Source organism: Cotesia glomerata, linkage group LG2 (genome assembly GCF_020080835.1).
Source record: "Cotesia glomerata isolate CgM1 linkage group LG2, MPM_Cglom_v2.3, whole genome shotgun sequence".
Taxonomy (NCBI): domain Eukaryota; kingdom Metazoa; phylum Arthropoda; class Insecta; order Hymenoptera; family Braconidae; genus Cotesia; species Cotesia glomerata.
Genome location: NC_058159.1, coordinates 7315488 through 7335707, shown reverse-complemented (window position 1 = coordinate 7335707; position 20220 = coordinate 7315488). Strand labels below are relative to the sequence as shown.

At 35.4% G+C, this 20220-nt stretch overlaps 1 long non-coding RNA gene across 1 annotated transcript in view; it reads left to right on the top strand.

The window, feature by feature from the left end:
- The window catches only part of LOC123259325, a 103909-nt gene that overhangs the window by 45225 nt on the left and 38464 nt on the right, over positions 1 to 20220 (top strand). Inside the window, exon 3 of the long non-coding RNA XR_006508219.1 lies at positions 8703 to 8784. This is a non-coding gene — a long non-coding RNA (uncharacterized LOC123259325). The remainder of the gene's footprint in view (positions 1 to 8702; positions 8785 to 20220) is intronic.

Genomic DNA, 20220 nt, shown 5'->3' with positions numbered 1-20220 from the left:
AAATGAGCATTATGAGTCGTGCACTTTTGGATTTTCCAAACTTTTTTTTAAAAATTTTTTACTAGCTTAGATAGTAACTATTATTATAACTGATGGTAACTGCAACCATCAGGTTATATTAGGAATTACGATTTTGATAATAGTAGTAGTAACTATTTAAAATAATAAAAGCTATTATTACTGATTATCATCATGATAGTAGTAGTTACCATCAGGATGGTAACTACTATAATTCAGATGGTTTACATATTTATTTAAATAATATTTACTACTATCGAATTCAGTTAATAGATTTTACCATAACTAGATAATAAACTCTACTATAAAATTTTCTACTTGTATAAAAATCCAAATTATATAATGACAATAATTAAAAAATTATTTTTTTTCATAAAGAGATTGGCCATAAAAATTTTTTCACAGATAATAATTATTAAATTAAAATATTGAATCAAATAAAAACTAGTTTATTGTGAAAAGCCAATGATTCCAGTAAATATATTTATTGCTTTTCTTGAAGGGATTGAATTTATTTTAAATTTTCGACAGTGCAACAGTGTTCGGCCGTGAGTATTGTGTTTTTGAATAGTGATAGACGGGATATCAATCGCATGGCATATTCATCTCTATCCATCTATCGCGATAGCTCGCGGCGGTGCTAAATGGAATCGAAGCTGACGATGTGGTTTACGACCCGCTCACTCGTCAATTATTTCCGTCATACTCACCTCGAGCAGCCAGCACCAGAGTATACACCAATCCCGATCGGTAGTCGCTTCTGTGCTACAACTACGATATGATATTGATATTATATTACGGTCCAACTCGATTATAAAATATAACGTCTATCTCATTATCCGTTTAACCTTAAATGCAATTAGTTGTTTAATTAATAATCTATTATCTGTTATATCAGAGCTCGGAAATTGGAATTATTTTTAAGTAAAAGTTATCTCAGTCCTTAAAATAGTTCTATTGAAAATCCTTTGAATAAAAAAGGTCTCATCGGAAATGTTGAACTTATTGCCCATTTGTGAATCGTCTCGTTCTCATTCTCAATCTTCATCTCACCAGCAGAAGGTATATATAAGGAAGAATAAAAGGAGAAGGAAGGAAAATAAATTCCCTGAATACTTATCCACAAAACACTCCAATATAAAAGTAAAATCCTCGAGATTTCGCTCGTATATTTCAATCAGAGCTTGTGTTCCATCGTCATTCGTCTCTTCTTTGTTTTTTTCCTTTACTACTACTATTATTATTGTTATTATTATTATACGTTTTTTTTTTTTCAACATCTTCCAATTCCCATCTACTCGCCCTTTTATTTCTTATTCCGCTAAGCCGTCACACGCAAGCGTAGACTTTTAAAAAGAGGGAAAAAGACTATAGCTTATATTACAAGCTACGAGAATAAGGATGAAATATAAAAGAAGTGAATAACTCTCGGATAAGAGAAGAATAAATCTTTTTATTATTATTTCCATTCTCTTACACCTCAACACTAATATAACCTCGGTGTATGTTTGTGAATATCAAATAAACATACAAATATGTATGCGTGCAAGTAAAACGTCAACCTAACCTGACCTAATCTTTTCATTCAGCATCCACCAGAATCCAGAGAAGATGAGAAAAGCTAGAGTACAGTGAGTCAAACTCACTCGAAAGCTTTTTCTTCTTAACTTTTCATTGAGGTGAACCCTCCTCGACTTTTTCCCTTTTCTCCCTAGCTTTTTTAAAAAAACATCCAAAAACTTTATTCCACTCATCAGAGAAATAATTAAAATACCCTTTTTTACCCGGTCGTTTATTTAAAATTACAACCGAGCCGGAGCGAGCTTTTTAATAAAAACCACCCAAAATTATCCTCCAAAAGTTTCCGACAGTGTAAAAAAAATGGCGGCTACCCGCCTCTCATTTTACAAGGCTTATAACTCTTTAAATAATTGCCTCAAAAGTAAACTTTTACATTTTCCGTCAAGAGAATGGGTGAGCTAAATTAAGTTTTATTTTATTTTAAAAACACTATGAGGTTTAAAAAAAGTGAGGTTAAAAGGTGAAAAAAAGGAGAGAATACATTAATGGATCGAGGGGATGAATCAGCGGTCAGATCGTTAATAATCAAAGTGATGCACTAGCATCCGGAGGGTCACGTTTCATTTAGCAAATTACCAATAAATGGGTGATGGTCATTGCCGCTGAAATGGCCATAAATGCCGGTACGCTCTACACTCCCGGTGTCTGTCCTTCTGCTGTCAATTCCATTCCCTTTAACCGTCACACCCTTGATTTTAAACCCTTGAACATTATTACGACCCCTGCTCAATCTGCCCCAACCGAATAAAGTTTTGTGGGATTGAGGGGCAGGAGAGAGGAAGAGGAAGAGGATTTTTAGTATCATCGGGTTTGGGTAAGGGGTAGCTGATCACATCAACCTCCCGGTAGCGGCAACTAGGGAGAAGGACAAGTAGGAAGAGACCTGGATTTTATAGGGTTAGGTTATCGCGAGCGATTTCAACCCCTGTGGCTACCAGATTGGTATCTACCGGTTTAAAACCCTCGCGTGAACTACCCTATTACTAGCATACACTCATCCCGCCTTCGGCTTTGTATTCCCCTCAGAAACATCTATACCTATATAACCCTAAACTTTACGATTTTGGTGTCGTATATCGTTGTCCCTCGATATGACGACGTCTGCAGGCAATTGTTCCTTTTCATATTCCATTGTATTTAATTTAACGTTATCTACATACATACATTCATACATTTATGTGTGCGGGGCTTACATACATAATATGAAACAGTGTATATGTATTATAGTGGGTCAGGCGGACGGGGATAACATGCAACAACTTCGGGGTGATCGTCGAGCCCAAAAGCCATAAACGTAAACAAGGGTCGTAAGGGCTAAACCCCAGAGGTGCTTTTACTATTCTACAAAATGACAGCCAGGGGATATGCGAAACGTGCCAGAAAACGTTTTGCAGCCCCTTCACACCAACTCACACCATTATATACTGCTACACACGTGACACTGGCTCTCTCGTGCTGTATTGACTCTCTGATTCAAAACACACATATACACACACTCTTACATATTTACAATAATGCAATTTGTCGGATTCACCGCGATAAATTTTTCCGTCTTGCAGTCTTACTCACCAGGAGACGGTGTATAAATTTATATTGTGATACAAAAACCAGAATAAGAAATTTGTTCACAATATTAAATATTAAAATCTCTTAATTAAATATAAATCGGCTGTTACGTCCCTCCGTAACTCTGCTCATTAACAATTTAAATTAAACCCAGAACAGACTCTTTTATGTAGAAGATATTTTGCTTTTAATTTGACACGCATTAACTCTATTCTGGCGAGTACGAATAATTATATGGATGCAAACATGTTTTAACCCCTTTGCCAGTAGACTTTACATTTATTATTTTTGTTTTTATTTTTTACTGTATTGTATTTATATCTGCTCAGAGCGTAAAGAGTACAGAAAAGAGCATCTACGGCTCGACACCTCCATGTATACATATATGTATCATTATTTTCGCCGTTGGACAAAAAACGAGCTCCTTTTTTACTATTATACACATACTGGTTTTATTTCATCGAGTTCTTTTATCTCTTTAGAGTTCTTGTCGCGGTAACATCCCGTGTGCTTTCCGTCCTCTGTGCTCAACTCTGTACGCGGTACTCTACAAATCCGTGAAGCTTAAACGTCACATCAGACACTTGGTTCATGCTTCCACGCCCTTGCTCAAAGTCACTAACATCTTCTACTCCTGTACCCACAAATTCACATTATCCTCCATCTTTATTTTTCTCTTCGTCTTCATGCACATATATACCAACAGTATACAGTTATTTGTATTGTATGTACTGTCGCATAGAACATATATATATATATATATATATATATATATATATAGTGAGGTTATACAGTGAAACGAGTCAGAGATCAAAGGGTAGACACGCAAGCGTCAGTGAATAGTGCAGTGGTTTTATACGAAACACGTGCAGGGAAGCGTAAATGCACAGGCGGGAATTTCACTTTAGAAGCGAAGCTTTTCGGCTGCATATACTATACATATACGTGAAGAAGCGTGGGACGAGCAACCAGGAAGTGGAGATGAAAGTAGGATAGCTGGATATAGAATATAGGATTTGCAAAGTGTCGAGTCCACTGGCAAGAGGGCGCTGTGGAACGAGCGAGACCTGAAAACCGGAACACGTCGCCATTATACACCAGGGAGACCCGCCATTTTGTGTCTCCAAGTGTAACTTCTAGTCTCCGTTATTTCCTTCGTTCTCCCGGTCCTATTGAAAACTTATACTGGATGGATATGTATATGTATATGTATGTGCGATGTCATCACTGGCGCTTTCATTTCCAGTAACTGGAATAGCAGCCTCGGGCTAAAGCTCCTTCTATGTCTGCTCGTCGTATTCCTTCCACACTCGGGAATTCAATGGATTTACTTTTCTTGGAGGTTAGAAAATTTTGCGGCGATTCAGTGAGCAGGCCATAATTAAGCGGGGTATTAAAATTAAAATTAGAATGTATAATATGTATTATGAATTATAATTAGGATTTCAATAATAGAAAAAAAAAAAAAAAAAAAAAAAAACACTTAATGACTGAGATAATATTTGAATATAAAATGGTGGCTCAATGGAGGAAAAGTCTCGAGGGTGTTAAAAATAAGGGTTTTTGTATAATGAATAAAAATGTGAGACGAGAATAATCGTTAAGTAAGACCGGGTGGTAGAGATAGCAAGTAGCCGAGTGTAAAATTGCCAAAAGTTAACGAACCAAGCAGCCAGAACGGTTTTTTTTTCTTTTATTATTATTCCGTGATGTTCCTTGCTACTGCTACGGAAATTTTTTATTCTTTCGATCTTTATTTCAGTCTTATTATACAATTAAATGCTTTTGCTTTTGAATTTTTTGTATAAAGATTATTATAATAAGTCCGATATCTTTTTTAGTGATAATTAAATTTTCTATTGAAATAATTCCTATTAAAGTTATCAAGAGAATTTTTTTTTATAAAAAAATATTGAGGCAGATTGAGGTGTGCAAAAACGGTTTAATGAAAAAAAAAATCGTACGAGAAAAATAATTTATTGTGGGCGACCGAGTGTAAAGCTATGTTTGGCCTTTTGCTCACTTGCACTCGGGCGAAACCGCCTAGTGGTGATGTTGATGTTGTTTGTTGTTATGCCGAGGCTTTACGTATATATATGTATGTATAGCAGGGATAGAGATGATGACGAGGGGAGTACACCGAGCACAGGCTCCAAGCAATTACGATGCAATTATTTTGTAATGACGGTGCATTATACGAGGCGCAACATCAACGCGATCAGTTCCATCGTCATTTTTAAAATTTAAAACCTTGCAATTAACTCGCCAATGGAATTTGAGTATTTTCTCATGCAAATTCTGCAATATAATCACTGATAATAAATCTCATATATTTACATACATTTTTTGTTTGTTACCTTAATCTTTAATTAAAATTTCAAACGACAAGCCAAATATTTTTAATCGTCACTGACAATTATTGACGATAATTCTCGATAATAAATTACCGAGACCTTTGCTGTTGCTGTACTAAATACATAATCAATTTATTCTTGTTGACAAAAAATAAAATAAGCAATAATTTTATTTTAATGATTTTCCATTTATAAAAATATAAATGCGGGTTTTTTATCAACCGTCGGATTTACACACGAAACAACTTGCAATTTATTTAACTGAGAAAAAAAATTCTGTACACAAAAAACCTCCAAGTTGATTGGTTTCCTGTTTGTTTTATTATTTTCATTCGTTGATTCTATTTTTTAAAAATCAAACTTTCATTTATAGACAATAAAAATCATTTTTACATAAATATTTTCTTTATTGAAGAAAAAAAATTAATTGTTTTAATTGATTTAATAGTTTTTCGTTTCAACTAAAAATAATAAAATTATTCAAAATGAAACGAGTCAATAATTTTCAGCTCGGAATTTTTTTTTTTTTTTTTTTTTTTCAACATATAACCTATTCAGAAAAACAATACCGTCAAACAAATAATTCAATGTAATGTCAAATCAGCTTTCTCGGTAATTGATTACAAAATTTATGCATCATAAATATAATGAAAAACAGGAATGAAAACTCTTCGAACGTGAATAAGCACAAGCAGCTGTGTAAAATAACACAACATAAACGCCAAGAGCGACGCCAATAACATATTAAACTCTTAATCTCTAGCCACATAAGCCTCATTATTTAAAAAGTTAATCCGCGGTCTCGGATACTCAACTCGGGACTACGGTTATAGGTATACAGAGAGACTTGGGCACGATTATCCGACGTTGTTTGCTGATTGTCCCATTATCTCGAGTTTATCTCCGATCATACTGAGCCGGATTACACTCCTACCCACTGACTACTAATTTATAATTCATATCTCATTCCGTAATTTACCACTTAACACTCTTACTTTTAGAATACCAAAAATAATTATCCTCCGGAAGATGGAAATTTACGGTAAGAGCTCTAATAAGCAAATCATTAATCTCCAAATCCTTCAGAAGAATTTTTAGGGGAAAAAACGGTAGGGTTACGGAGTTTCAAGAGACTCGGGGGAACCAGAAGATATATGAGTGAAGAAAAAACCTTTGTTCGTTCAGTGGAAATCCAAAGTCTAAAGAGAAGGGATGGAAAAATTTGCTTTGACTCGCACAATAATCTATTGATTTTTATCGAAGAAACGAATTTCTTAAAAAAATGGTAGTATAAATTTTTTAAAGGAAAAATTGAGCATTGAATAAAACAGACTGTCGTCTTTTTAGCAGCCAGAGATGTGCCAGCATTACACTTAACTACCCAGCATCAGCACCACCAAGTCGTTTAAAGTTTCTGGGCATAAACCTCGAACCTCGAGCTGTAGTAGTAAAACCACACACTTAATTTGCCTTGCAAAGTGTAGTTGCTCGAGATCTGGGGAGGGGTGTAACAGAAATAGAGGGAGTTTTAGGCTGGTACGTTTGCAAAAGGATAAAATATACATAGGAAGGTTGAATCGGTAGATGGCGCGAGGTAAAAACGGTGATGGAAATGGAATATACAGGACAGAAGATAGGAGAGAGGAAGTTGCTCGACGTTGAAACGGTGGATAGAAAAGTGTGCTTAAAATATTAACGCCGAAGGCGCTTGCATGGAGGGCTCTTTGTTCCAGTACGGGAGGATCGTGGTACGTGGTACGCGAGCACTCTTTCTCACCCTCACCCTCTCCATCTGCGGAGCTTATACATGTACAAGTATGTATACTGTAGTTGATAGCAGGCTCCAACACCGAGCACTCAAAGTTTATGTCTGTGCTTGGGTGGAGCTGCCAGGAGTGAGAAAAATCCCGAGATGCACAGAGAGATCGAGAGAGAGAGAGAGAGAGAGGAGGGAGTGAAAAAATGTAAAACAGAAGAAAAAGCAGGCGAATAACCTCGCTGTTGTAAATAATATATGAAATATGCACCGTGGTTATTCAACAAAATTTTCTCTTATAAAAGTTTTTCCCTGTAAACTCAGTACCGAGGTTCAAGTTTATTCTTAGAGCTTTTTTACTCCGGTTGGTTCTGCTAGCACTCTTCCATCTCATCCCAGATCCCAGGCCATTACATTTTTTCTATCTGTACTTTTTGCTCGAGCTTATATTTATTCTTTTTTCACTAGTATTTCACTTGATCTCCATACCCTCACTGACTTTATGCAGAGACTTCCGCCCTCGGCGTTCAACCTGCATCTGTGAGACACGCTAACACGGACACACCCGGCGAGGGTGTTAATGAAAAACCTTGAATTTTCCATGAAGGCATTACGCTCTTCCCTCTTATACTCTTTACTTTTATTCTTCCGGCGATCTCTTCCACCATTATTTTATTTTAAATAAAATACAAATATAAATTCCCAGATTTACCTTTAAGTTATTCAACTACCCGAGAATATTTATAATTATTAACCTTCTTCGTTTTAACTAACTGTTACCATGTATTATTAAAATTTACTTAATAATTAGTAAATTTATGACCTTATTATAATGATAAACCTTCCTTTCTAATTTATAAGTTACCACAAAACGGTGAGCTATAAAATGCCGATTATTTCAGTACTCCAGAGTTTTATTTAATAACTTGTCAAAATGAGTTATTAATGTTATCGATCAATATTTTTTATAGATAGATTAATTTTATGTCGCGTATAATGATCGACTCGGGTGAGTGACCTCGACAGTTAAAGCTAAAGTTACAGTGACGTCTATAACGGTGTTAATAATACGCGAATCGATTACTATTTCAACATTTACGCCATTAATATACGGCAAAGTCTTTTTCGAATATTAATATTCAATAACTTGATGGAATTATTTAATTACTCGTTATTTCGGATCTTAAACTCCAGAGTATTTAATTACTAATATCACGATGGAAATGTCACTCTTAAATAATTCATACTTTAAATTAGTCAGAAATTTTTGATTTTAATTTAGTTACTTTCAATTTTTAATCAATGTTATTAATTATTAAATTTGCTAAAAGCTTTCGATCGAGTTTAATTAATAGATTTTTTTTTCTGTAAAAATATTTATTAATATAATTTTATTTTTAATAAAACATTTTTTCGATATTTTTCAGAGTGACTCAAAAACATTCAAGACCAAAAAAAGATATTTTCCTGACTGAGTTTTAATTCAGAAGATGACTCCAAAAATTGAAGGTGAGTTTTGAACTTGAGCATTATTAGAGTGTAAGGTATAATATGTGATATAAGGAAGGAGAAAGAGGTTTAGTTGAACAAACATTGCGTGAAGAGTAAGCAGCGTTGCAGGTTGTTAAGTAAACATATACCAACAATTCGTGAGCGCAACGCAGCGCAATAAGGCAACAAGAGGGATACTCGATGTTGGATGGTGGATCCGTGCTGTTTAATGTTTGGAGAATCTGATGAGACGAAACATATATACCACAGCGAGTTTGAGTTGTATTAATAATATATACAAGGTCTGAGTATTACAGTATTGGCAACACTAATCCAAAATCTTGGTGCTTGCACACGTTATTTCGACAGAGTATCTATAATAGTACTTTACACTCGCGTATCCATTGGCCCTAGACTCCTTACTGGTGTTACGTGGATGTGTGTGCTGAGATAAAGTGGTAGAGGCTTGACGAAGCTCGAGGCCTCGTGATCGCCCAGCACCACGAAATATTTGAGTTGCTTGGGCAAACACGTTTATGTAAACACGCCGTTTGCTCTGACGTTTACTTTTCCCCTCGAGCAGCCTCCCTTTCCATCAGGAAGGGAATATGCGAGGATACGCCACCAGGGGCTCTTCCCCTCGCCTCCATTCGAACCCGTAGGCGTCTCATACTCAGCCCAATAGATATAGACCCAGATACTAGAAACTACAGCGGAAAGACTAGATATGAGCAATGTATGTAAGTCCACATCACATATATGTACACTGATCCACCAATGTAGACACTAGAGTGTAGAGTGTAGAGTTGAGTCGACTAAACACCCGGCAAATATTTACAGAGCGGGATATTGCTCCCAATCCTTGTTTGTTTATTTCAATCCCCGTGACCGATCGAGTCTGTCATGACAGCTCAATGGTTTCACGTGTCTAAGTGTACAGCTACGTGTCTGTATGGTTCGTTTTTCGTTTTGGGCCCTCCCGGCACCCAAAACCACAAACCCAGTTTACACTGGGATTACATTTGTTACCAACCGAGTTTGGTCTAAAATCATTTTATTTTTAAGTATTTAACAAAAGAAACTTGTAAAAAAATTTTCTGATAAGTTGATATGTCCTAATATAACTTGATACACCTATATCAAGCCTAATATGATCTGGTATTCTCATATATAATATTTTGATGAAAAATAGTGTTGAAAATATCCGACAGATGGCGCATGACCGCTGAATTTTCTCGTAATAAGAGAGTTAAATTCTAAAATATAAATAATTTTCTTGTTTAATCCGATGTGATGCTTGACATATGGGTAATTCTCTGTAAGGACGTCTTAAATCTGTACAAAATTGCCAGACCAAATTATTTTTAATTTTCTTAAAAAAAAAAAATCAACAAGGGCTACGAAACTGTCAGCTTAATGATAATAAATAAACAGCCAATTTAATTTTTGTTTTTTCGATATTTGCGTATCTTTTGCCATATAACATGACAGGGAACTGTTTGCCAGGGGACTGTTTTTTTTTTTAATAAAATAGAGAGAAATCAAGCAAACTATTTCTATGTATTCAACTTTTCAAGTTCTTAATGAATATTTACACTAATTAGAATAATATTAAGACTTGTGGATCCAATTTTATAAATAAATTATACATAAAAATAGTTGCCAAGGGACTGAGTATCTCGTGGCCCAGACACATGTTTCAGCACAAACGGTGTTTTGCCACTAAATAAAATGGCGATAAAGCGCTAACAGCCCTATGGTTATTAACTCAAGGCTAGTTAGGTCCTTATAAACCTTACAGAACATAAAATAGCAGGCTGAATTTTTTTTTGGCTTTGAACTTCTGGCAGGGAACTGTTCTTAAAACGCGGGGGATAAACTTTGGTTTAATGAATTTCACGAAACAAATTAATTTTCGATACTTTTTATTGAAGAAGATTGATAGTTAACTAATTAAGTTTATAAACATTATGAATAAAAGATATATTTTAGACGAATAACTCAAAATTTAATCTTAAAGCTTCAATTTTGGGAAAGGGACAGCCCCGGTGACTGTTATTTCGGTAGTTTACGAATTTATAGCAAAAAAACTAAAATTTATTTTAGTTTAGTTTTTAATACTCCAAGTAGAAATGTTTTTTTACTTTCGTAATAAATTTTTTTTAGTAACAGAATGACAATTTTTCTAAAAAAAAAAATGCCCGGAACAGCAAAAAACATCCTTACAGAGAATCACTTATATACATTTTACAGAAAAAAAAATTAATTTCTGGCCATATATGATCAAATCAAAAATTCTTTTCACGATTTATAAAATCAACAATAACTTAAAACTTTTTTTCAACCCCGCAAAGTAACTATTTACTCAATTGTTTTCAAACATAAATTCAAACCGATAATATGATTGTTATGAATATAAATGCAAATGTTTAATATATAAACATAGGGACAGTGGATTTGGTGACAATATATATTTCACCTTGGTATCATCACACATTGTAGAGTACCCGGCATAGACATTTGTTTTGCTGTTACGGGGCGAAACGAACTAGCCACCCCATTTGTTAGTGCATCATCATCCAGCATGACCATCAGTTGATCGCCAGCAAATAACGAGCATATGCAAGCCAAAATAAACACGCAGCAGTCACGATTGTCAAACGACCGGTAAACGCGGATAGAAACGAATGGTTATAAACACCTATACAGAGTAGAACACCCACCAGTATATTGATGTGAATACCGTGGAGAATAATATAAGGGGGGAATGTTACCAAATTAGCTATGCTGGGATTTATATCTGTATTTACTCACCGGGAGTATCAGTCATCAGTTCCGGGGGTGGGAGTCCAGAAATTCGTGGATAGACACCGATTATTATTGTGTTGGATATTAAATACTGTTGGTTATAAACATGAGTGTAAATTAGCAATCCTGATAAATGTGTGTCTATTCCAGGTGTGCTGAGTATCCGATAATCACCAGAGTTACGACCACTTATCTTCTCTAGCTCGATATTTAATATATATACGCGACTTGTAAACCCGTCTAACGTCTATCCAACAGAAACAATAAAGCTTAATTAATAACTGTTAATTTATCCCCTTTACTGGTTCGCCTTCGCTTGTTCCCTGCTGGGCGTCGTGATCGGATGTTAACTCTCACATGTTGGACGTTAACACGTATTAATTACTCATTGATAAGTAATTATTGTCAGCAGGACACATATTTTTTGTTCTATTTATTTACGAAGCGTATTATTTATTAATTTTTTTAAGTACGACCAATGTTGATGTAATTGCTCAAGCCGGGCCCATAACCTGTTGTTCCGATCCTCGAGCATTGAAGTTACAGTTAGTTACAAGACAAGTTTACGCTTCAGCGACACACTAAGATCAGAATCATTAGTACAAATTCAATAGATCGATTTCTCCTTTGCTTTGTTTGGTAATAAAATAAAAAAAAGTCAGAGTCGTTGAAAATTGATTGGGTTTTTTTGTTCAGGCAAATTAAAATCTCCTTGGTAGGAGATAACGAGTGATTTGTGGGTTTGTGGAATTGCAAAGAGGGATAATTTATAGATATAAATAAATAATATGTACAAAAATGGCCGGTTGGTAGGTTGATAAACGCGTCTTATGTGTGCTGTAGTTAATATATTGCTCTAGTATATAGAATTATAAGAGCAGAGAGCAAGTAAAGCAGAGATGGTAAGTGTACCGTAAAAAGTATTAGAAGCGAATGAAAAGAAAAAAAAATAATAAAAATGATACGTAAGCGAATCAACTTTATACTTGCCAAGCGATTTCACTGACTGAATTATAGCCAGTTTCCTTTGTGCACTCGTACACAATTTTTACGTTTCATTGGAGCGTATCACGACATTTGTTCAATGTAACGTTCGTACCCAACTATACCTTTATATATTGCTAAACTACTTATACCCACTGGTTCAGAAATTATCGCGTGTTTTATACGGTGAATTAAACGAGTCTCCTGATTTATTAGACTCTACATTAGTCACTCACTACCCCATTACTTTTTTAACAACTAATTAAAGTAGATTAGCTGCGGTTGCTAATAAAAAACACTCATATTATGCTCTTTTATTTTTATCCCAACAGTTTCTCCGTGAAAAAATCTTGTATGTTTTGAAACAATTTTTTGATCAAGTAATTTTTCTAACCTCCGACAGGTGTCGCATGGTTGCTGAAATTTCTCCTAACCAAAGGGTTAGCTTGTAAATAAAAATAATTTTACTGAAACAAACTGTGACGTTTTGATTGACAACCCAAGAACAATCGATAAAGTTAATCAATAGAATAATAGCTCAAGCTCTGGTGTAATCGCTTCAGAGGGAATTCTCTGGGTATACCTGATAGGGGATGACTGGGTAGGTAAAGCTGAGGCTCTAAAGCCAAAGCCGAAGGCAAGGGACGCGAGAGGAAGTTCGCGAATTGAACCGGATACACAGAGGAAATAATACAAGTGACCGTCAGACTGCTCTCGGGTGTGAGCCGTGTCGGCGGGACGAGAAGTGAGGGGTGACCACTTGATTACGTCAGTTAGGTGGTCCCGGTTAAATTCCGGGTATGAGGCCATCAGAGAGTGAAGCGGTCGTCCAGTAGCTCCTCAAACCTGGCTCTCGACGTGGGTTGGTTACGTCTGTGTTCTGTGTTCTGTGTTCCGTGCTCTGTCTACTATTGGAACTGGCTTCTGTCATGCTCCCACGCTGCCGAGGACTCCTCATCTCATCCCACCCTCATTCTCCTGGTTCTCCGCCTCAGATCCTAGACCAAAACCACAACGGTACACAGAACAGCGCTACAGTAATTGTTGGGTGTATAGTTAACTTTGGCTAACTAACATCTACTCTGTATTATATTATAGTTGCTGGTCTAATGCAGAACCAGAAGCATCTACATCTATATTCTGAGCAGGACTGCCAGTGGCATCACCAGAAGCTGTGACAGGAATCGTGTCGAGCTTAAGCCAGCGGTTCGAGGCGCCGAACGTAATTAAACGGATAGTTTCCGCATTACCCGCGATTGGATAATCATTAATCGATTATCTCGAGCTTCAATGGTGACAATGCTGTCTCGAATGCTCCTCTTGATCTCCTCGCCCTTTTCTCGTTCCCTCCTTGGCGATGATCCTCCGGAACCCACTTCACACGTCATAGATATACATACAAGAACAGTTAACATGTGTATATACATATCGAGGACGACATGTCGATGATGTAAATTGATATACTCGCCTCGTGACGGTCATTGATAATATAATCATATCACACATCGTATCGCATTAATTAATTGCTCTTTGCTCTGATTAGTATACTTTCAGTCCCAGTTAAAGTTATAATAAGTAAAGCCAAAGCTGGTTCGGTAAAAAGGAGCCTCGATACCAGTTTAATTAAAACATTTTATCGAGTTTTAAGTAAGATAATTATAGTGACTACTTACTGGGTCTCACGTCTCACGTCTCACGTCTCGCCTCTCGCCTCTTTCTGGCTTACAATCTCAGAACTGGATTACCTGCGGCTAATTAACTAATCAATAAACTCGCTCGAGGTTAATGCCTGCTGGTGTTTTTACTCAAGAAATTGTTTTAAGCTAATAGACTTATTTACTAGTTAAACAACTTGTCCTTTGATTTTTATTTCTTTTTTTTTTTTTAATTCTCTCCTCTGTTCTGTTAACAACCAACTACTGGTTTATTATCCAGCTTCTATTTGGTCAAAGCTAAACCAGAATTTCTGGATTAATATTCTTTAACTGGTTCGAAGAATTGCCTTTCAGGTCTGATCCATGTGAATTTAAAATATTAGAGAATTTTATTTCTACTACTGGTTGGCTTGGGAATTCAAGCTTTTAGTGGAGAATTAATTTTGACTATGTTCACACGCAATTAGTGTAAAGAGATAGAGCTGAAGAATGTGTCGGATAAAAAAGGTAATAACAACAGTGAGCTAAAAAGCTTAAGTATCTGAAATAGCGTGATCAGTGTTGCGTGTCTAGCAGCTCGTGCATAAGAAATAATCAGTATTATCATTTCTTAGGGGTTTTACGACCTCAAAGTCAGCATGGGGATCATCACTGTTCATCTTTATTTCTTCCTTATTTTTTAGCGTATGGGTTTATTTTTATTCCCCACTGATATCTCGTGTTATCCCTCAGGGGGATATAGTTACGCGTTATGCAAAGAGGTCTTCGCATGCGTCATGAATTATGTAAGGACTCTTGTGAGCGCCTCACGGCGGGTAGATCTCTAATTAACTTTGCTTACGGTCTCGCCTCGATTTCTTATTATTCACCAATCGAGACGGGCATTATGGAATGAAATGAAAAAAGAAAAATAAGAATAAGAAGAAGAAGAAGAAGAAGAAGAGCTTGAGGCAAAAAATAAAACTAAAACAAGGCGTAAAGGGCATGACGGCTCAGAGATGAGGCAAGTGGTGATTTGCTTGGACAACCGGCCCTAATTAATACCCTTATCTTTTACTTAGCTTTATCTTTATTCATTTTGTCAAATACGAATTCTCCGGGTTAATTACAAGCATGTGTCACCCGTCTAATGTCCATTGTTTGTCTTTCCACTGAGCTAAATAAATATTTAAAAGTTACACAGAACAGAAAAATAAACTATTAGATGGAGGTTAGAGCGAGGAAGGGAGAAAGTAGAAGGGCAGGCTCCTTTGTCAAGCAGATATAAATAATTCAGCTAAGCCCCTTAGCCTCTGCTCGGTGCGGGAAGAACAAAAAGTCGAAAAGTCTCAACGAGAAAATTATACTTTTAATTTTCTACGAATTTTCGAGCGTTAGTTTTTGCCAAGGGCGGTGAATAATCGAATTCCCCAGACCGGGAGTTCCTGCTTCTCGAGATACTGCCGAGAGAAAGTAATGGATAAAGGGTGCGAGGTTAAGGACCAAAAAAATCATAAGACTGAGGAGAATATTCGAGTGGAAAAATAGGGGAGAGATTCAACGAGTTTCACCCTAAGCTTCTCGCTGATGACGCATAACCAATTCTTAAAAAATTCTATTATCGTATATATAATAATATATACGACGACCCAATTACTCTCCAATCTGTATCCGGAAATGATTTATCAGCCTTTTGTAGTGAATCCCTCCAAGGTTCGGTTGTTTTATTAAAAGCTAGCTGGTTGAATAAATATAATAATAATAATAATGAAAATAAGATTGCGATAAAGAAATAAAGGAAGAAAAGGATTATGTTATACAAAGAGATATGTGATACTAGCACGACTAGTTGGTTAAATGTCGGTTGTTATGTATGAATATAATGAAATAGAGTGAATAGGAGAACTGCACACTATAATAACACACCAGTATTCCTTAAGTACACATACATGCATACATATATATATTCAAACAGGTAGAAAATTTGGTTTTCGTAAAGCACTTCTCACGCGGGCCATTTGCGTTTTAAGGGGACTCTTAATTAGTTCCGGGGCTATAAATTTACTGCGGTGTTCTGCTTGCCGGTTTCACAGAAGCTCACCCGTTCGCGGGTACTTACTTGAGCGGGACTCTATTATGCATACATTTATACACATAACCCACACCAATTCAAGTACATTGTACTCTCGAGCACACGTATACGCTCATTAAAATAGTGTTTAATATTTAACAGCCTCATACACACACATCTATCAGCCTCGACATTACACGAGTAGTGTTGTAGCACGCAACTTTCCCGATTTATCGTCCAGGACTCGGTTATACTGATAAAATGTGATGAACGTGTCCGCCTGGATTAAACATTTAATTGTCTTTTTATTATTTGTTCATTCATATTTATCAGCCGTTACCAGTCGCTTCTCTTATGAGCTCACGAGTCTTTGAGAGGCATTGGCCGGTAGCGCCATCTGTTGGCTGGCCTGGGAAGTAATCTATTGGGGAAGAGCGAGATTATGAGCGCGAAAGCTTCACCTATCTATATTTTGGTATATTATTGATATCTCAATGTATATCTTAATCTGCATATGAGTAATAAAGCGGGAATAAAATACATTAGAGTGTTTGGCCGATAACGACATGGGTTAGCTTTGCCCGAGCCATCATACCGACGAAGCGTGATGGCATTTATGTTGGATCTTTATCTTTATTCAGTCGTTAGGTTGTTTGAGAGCTCTCGTGTGCACGGAATGGACATACGCGTGGTTCTATCTTTATTTACCTATGTAGAATGTCAAATAGGAGGTAGAGCCAGAGATAGAGGTCAGCGTAGATGGATGTAGGAAATATGCTAGGCGAATACATAAGCCGAATAGATAACATACTCAAATGATCTTGCAGTTATTGTCAGGAGAATTAAATCAACAGCCGATACAATCATTGGAAGCAAATCAATTTGAATAAACATGCAAATATGTGTATAGTCGGTATCTCTATAACTGGAAGGTTATTTCGTTGGTTATCTCCCTCGATGCATGTATATATATATATAGGTCCATATAATCATATATACATGTATCCTGTAGGATATGTTGCAAAATAGCCGGATAAAAAGGATATATGGAATAAATTTCGTAATATCGGTTGGGAATAAATTCCACAAAACGGGGAACTGTCGTTGGCAGGAGTCGAGCTGCGGTAGGAAGTACTACTGAGGCATTTACGAGAAAAAAAGGGCCAAGAACACAAAAAACACCGATATGCAACATGTTATTGATTTATTTTTATTTTTCTATGTATTTGTTTTTTGTACATTGGTACAATGTATGTATATATAAGTTTACCGGTACCTTGGGCTGGACTGAAAAATTCGAGGACATCGCGAATGTGTGTATGTCTGTGTGTTGATATATATTACGAAACACGACTCTTGCGATATTGGATCGGGAATAAATTTAAAGCGGCTGTTGTCGGATGCAGGAAACCCAGAGATTTTGAATAGTGGCTTGCAATATCAGTTTTATATAAATTATTGTTGTTGGGGGATCGACTTTCTGACCCTCGCCAAGTTTACTTGCTGGGAAATAAACCAAAAAATTGCCAGCCGCTAGTCAAGAAAAGGATACTGGAGGAAGAAACAATATATCTTGAAGAAGAGTGCTTGCTGTTTTTTATTTTTGACTCTTTTTTGTCGACCTCATATGTATATATATGTATTTATCTAATGGGTGTAAACTCGTGTGCTGTTAACTGGAAAACGCAATAAGAGCCTAAAGTGTGTTAAAACTGCTCTTAAGAACGAGGAACTTGTCAAGTTTGTGTGACGATAAAACTGATTTATTTATACCTGTTTTGTGGAACCAGAGTATCCGAGTGTGGATTCAGTTTACCTGCTGTTTACTTTGGAATTTACTCGAGCGTACAATTAATGTACTTGATAATGTAACAAAAAAAAAAATAAAATAAAATAAACGAGTGCTTTCAGACTATATTAATAGTCTATTAAGGCAACTGAGTGTATGGAAAAAAATCTTTCTCCTCGCCATCTAGTGGTCGTTTATAAAACCAAAGTCACGGGTATGGTCGATTGGCTTGATTTGGCCCAGGAATTTGAAGAACGTGAGAAGCATTCGCGGAAACGAGGAATAAAATTGATTGGATTTGATTCTACAACTGGATAAACTTTAACAAAATATATCTATATATTTACAAAATAATAAAATAAAAAAATGTTAAGTTGTGCTGTTGAGCGTTCGAACAAGTGACGCTGAGAGACAAAAAGGAACCGAGGAAATAACCCAGTAAATAAGGCGTGACTGTAAGTTGTGGTAATGGTGTAAAACGAGAGTCGGCAAAAAAAGTTGATCGATGTTGTGTGTTATTATATATTGCGCTCGAGCGAAAAAGTTTAAGGAAAAGTTACGTACATACACACATTTCCAAGAATATTACAGTGTTATTTATGAGTTTATGAACAATGTTCAATAACTAATTGCCGTTAAATTTACAAAAATAAGTTGAGGTGGCTTTCGGTTAAAAAATTTAATACTTTATATTATTATATTTTTGTGTACACGAAAAGAAAAATATGGGAACCATTCCCAAAATTTTATGGAAACAGTTCCCAGGTAATTATAGGAACTGTTCCCATGAATTATGGGAACTGTTCCCATAATTATAGGAAATTTTCCCAAAAATATGGAAAAATTTCCCATAATGATGGAAATGGTTCCCATAATGGTATAGGAATGGTTTCTATAATTATAGGAATGATTCCTATACAATTATAGGAACCATTCCCATAATATTATGGGAAATATTCCCATAATGATATAGTAATGGTTCCTATATCATTATAGGAACTATTCCCATAATGTTATAGGAAGGATTCCTAGAACATTATAGGAATCATTCCTATACCATTATGGGAATCATTCTCAAAATAAAATAAAGATAAAATCTTCGTACGGAGTGAATTCGAAATGATTCCTATAATATATACACGGAAAAAAAATTGGGGCAGCCACATGATTTTCATGTTGTAGGCAATAAAAGTTAAAACAACAATAATGATTAAATAATAATAATAATCATAATAATAATAATCTATATTATTAAGAGAATAAGGAAAATTTTGTGGCCAGTGTATTGATGTGATAAAATGGGTTTTTGCTTGAAGTTGTGCCTTTTCAAGGTTTCATATCATTCTCACCAATAGTCAATTTATTATAATAAGAATTTAGGCTGCATTCGAAAATGCTCTGTGTCTTGATACATAATCAAGAAATGACCTTGTATCTGGTAAACTATTGACATTTTTGAAGATATAAGCTCATCCCGATATTACACTCATCAAGAGCTTTCATTTGAGTACCCACATGCATTATTGATATATTTTTCATATATACATATATATATATATATATATATATATATATATATATATATATATATATATATATATATATATATATATAATATATATAAATATATAAAATATATGAAAAATAGATGTGGGTACTCAAATGAAAGGTCTCGATGAGTGTAATGTCGGGATGAGCTTATATCTTTAAAAATGTCAATAATTCACAAGATACAAGGTCATTTCGTAATTATTGATATTTTTCAAAATATAAGCTCGTGTTGATGTTACACTCATCAAGAGCTGTCATTTGAGTAACCACATGCATTTTTGATATATTTTTTATATATACATATATATAATATATATAAATATATAAAATATATGAAAAATTGATGTGGGTACTCAAATGAAAGGTCTCGATGAGTGTAATATTAATATGAGCTTATATCTTTAAAAATATCAATAGTTCACAAGATACAAGGTCATTTCTCAATTATATGTTTAGAGATAGAGCATTTTCGAATGCAACCTAAATATCTATCATCATAAATTGACTATCGACGAGAATGATATGAAACCTTGAAAAGGCACAAATTCAAGTCATGTCCTTTGCAATGACACTTAATTTCACTGAAAAAATCGATTTCATCATGTGACTATCCGAGA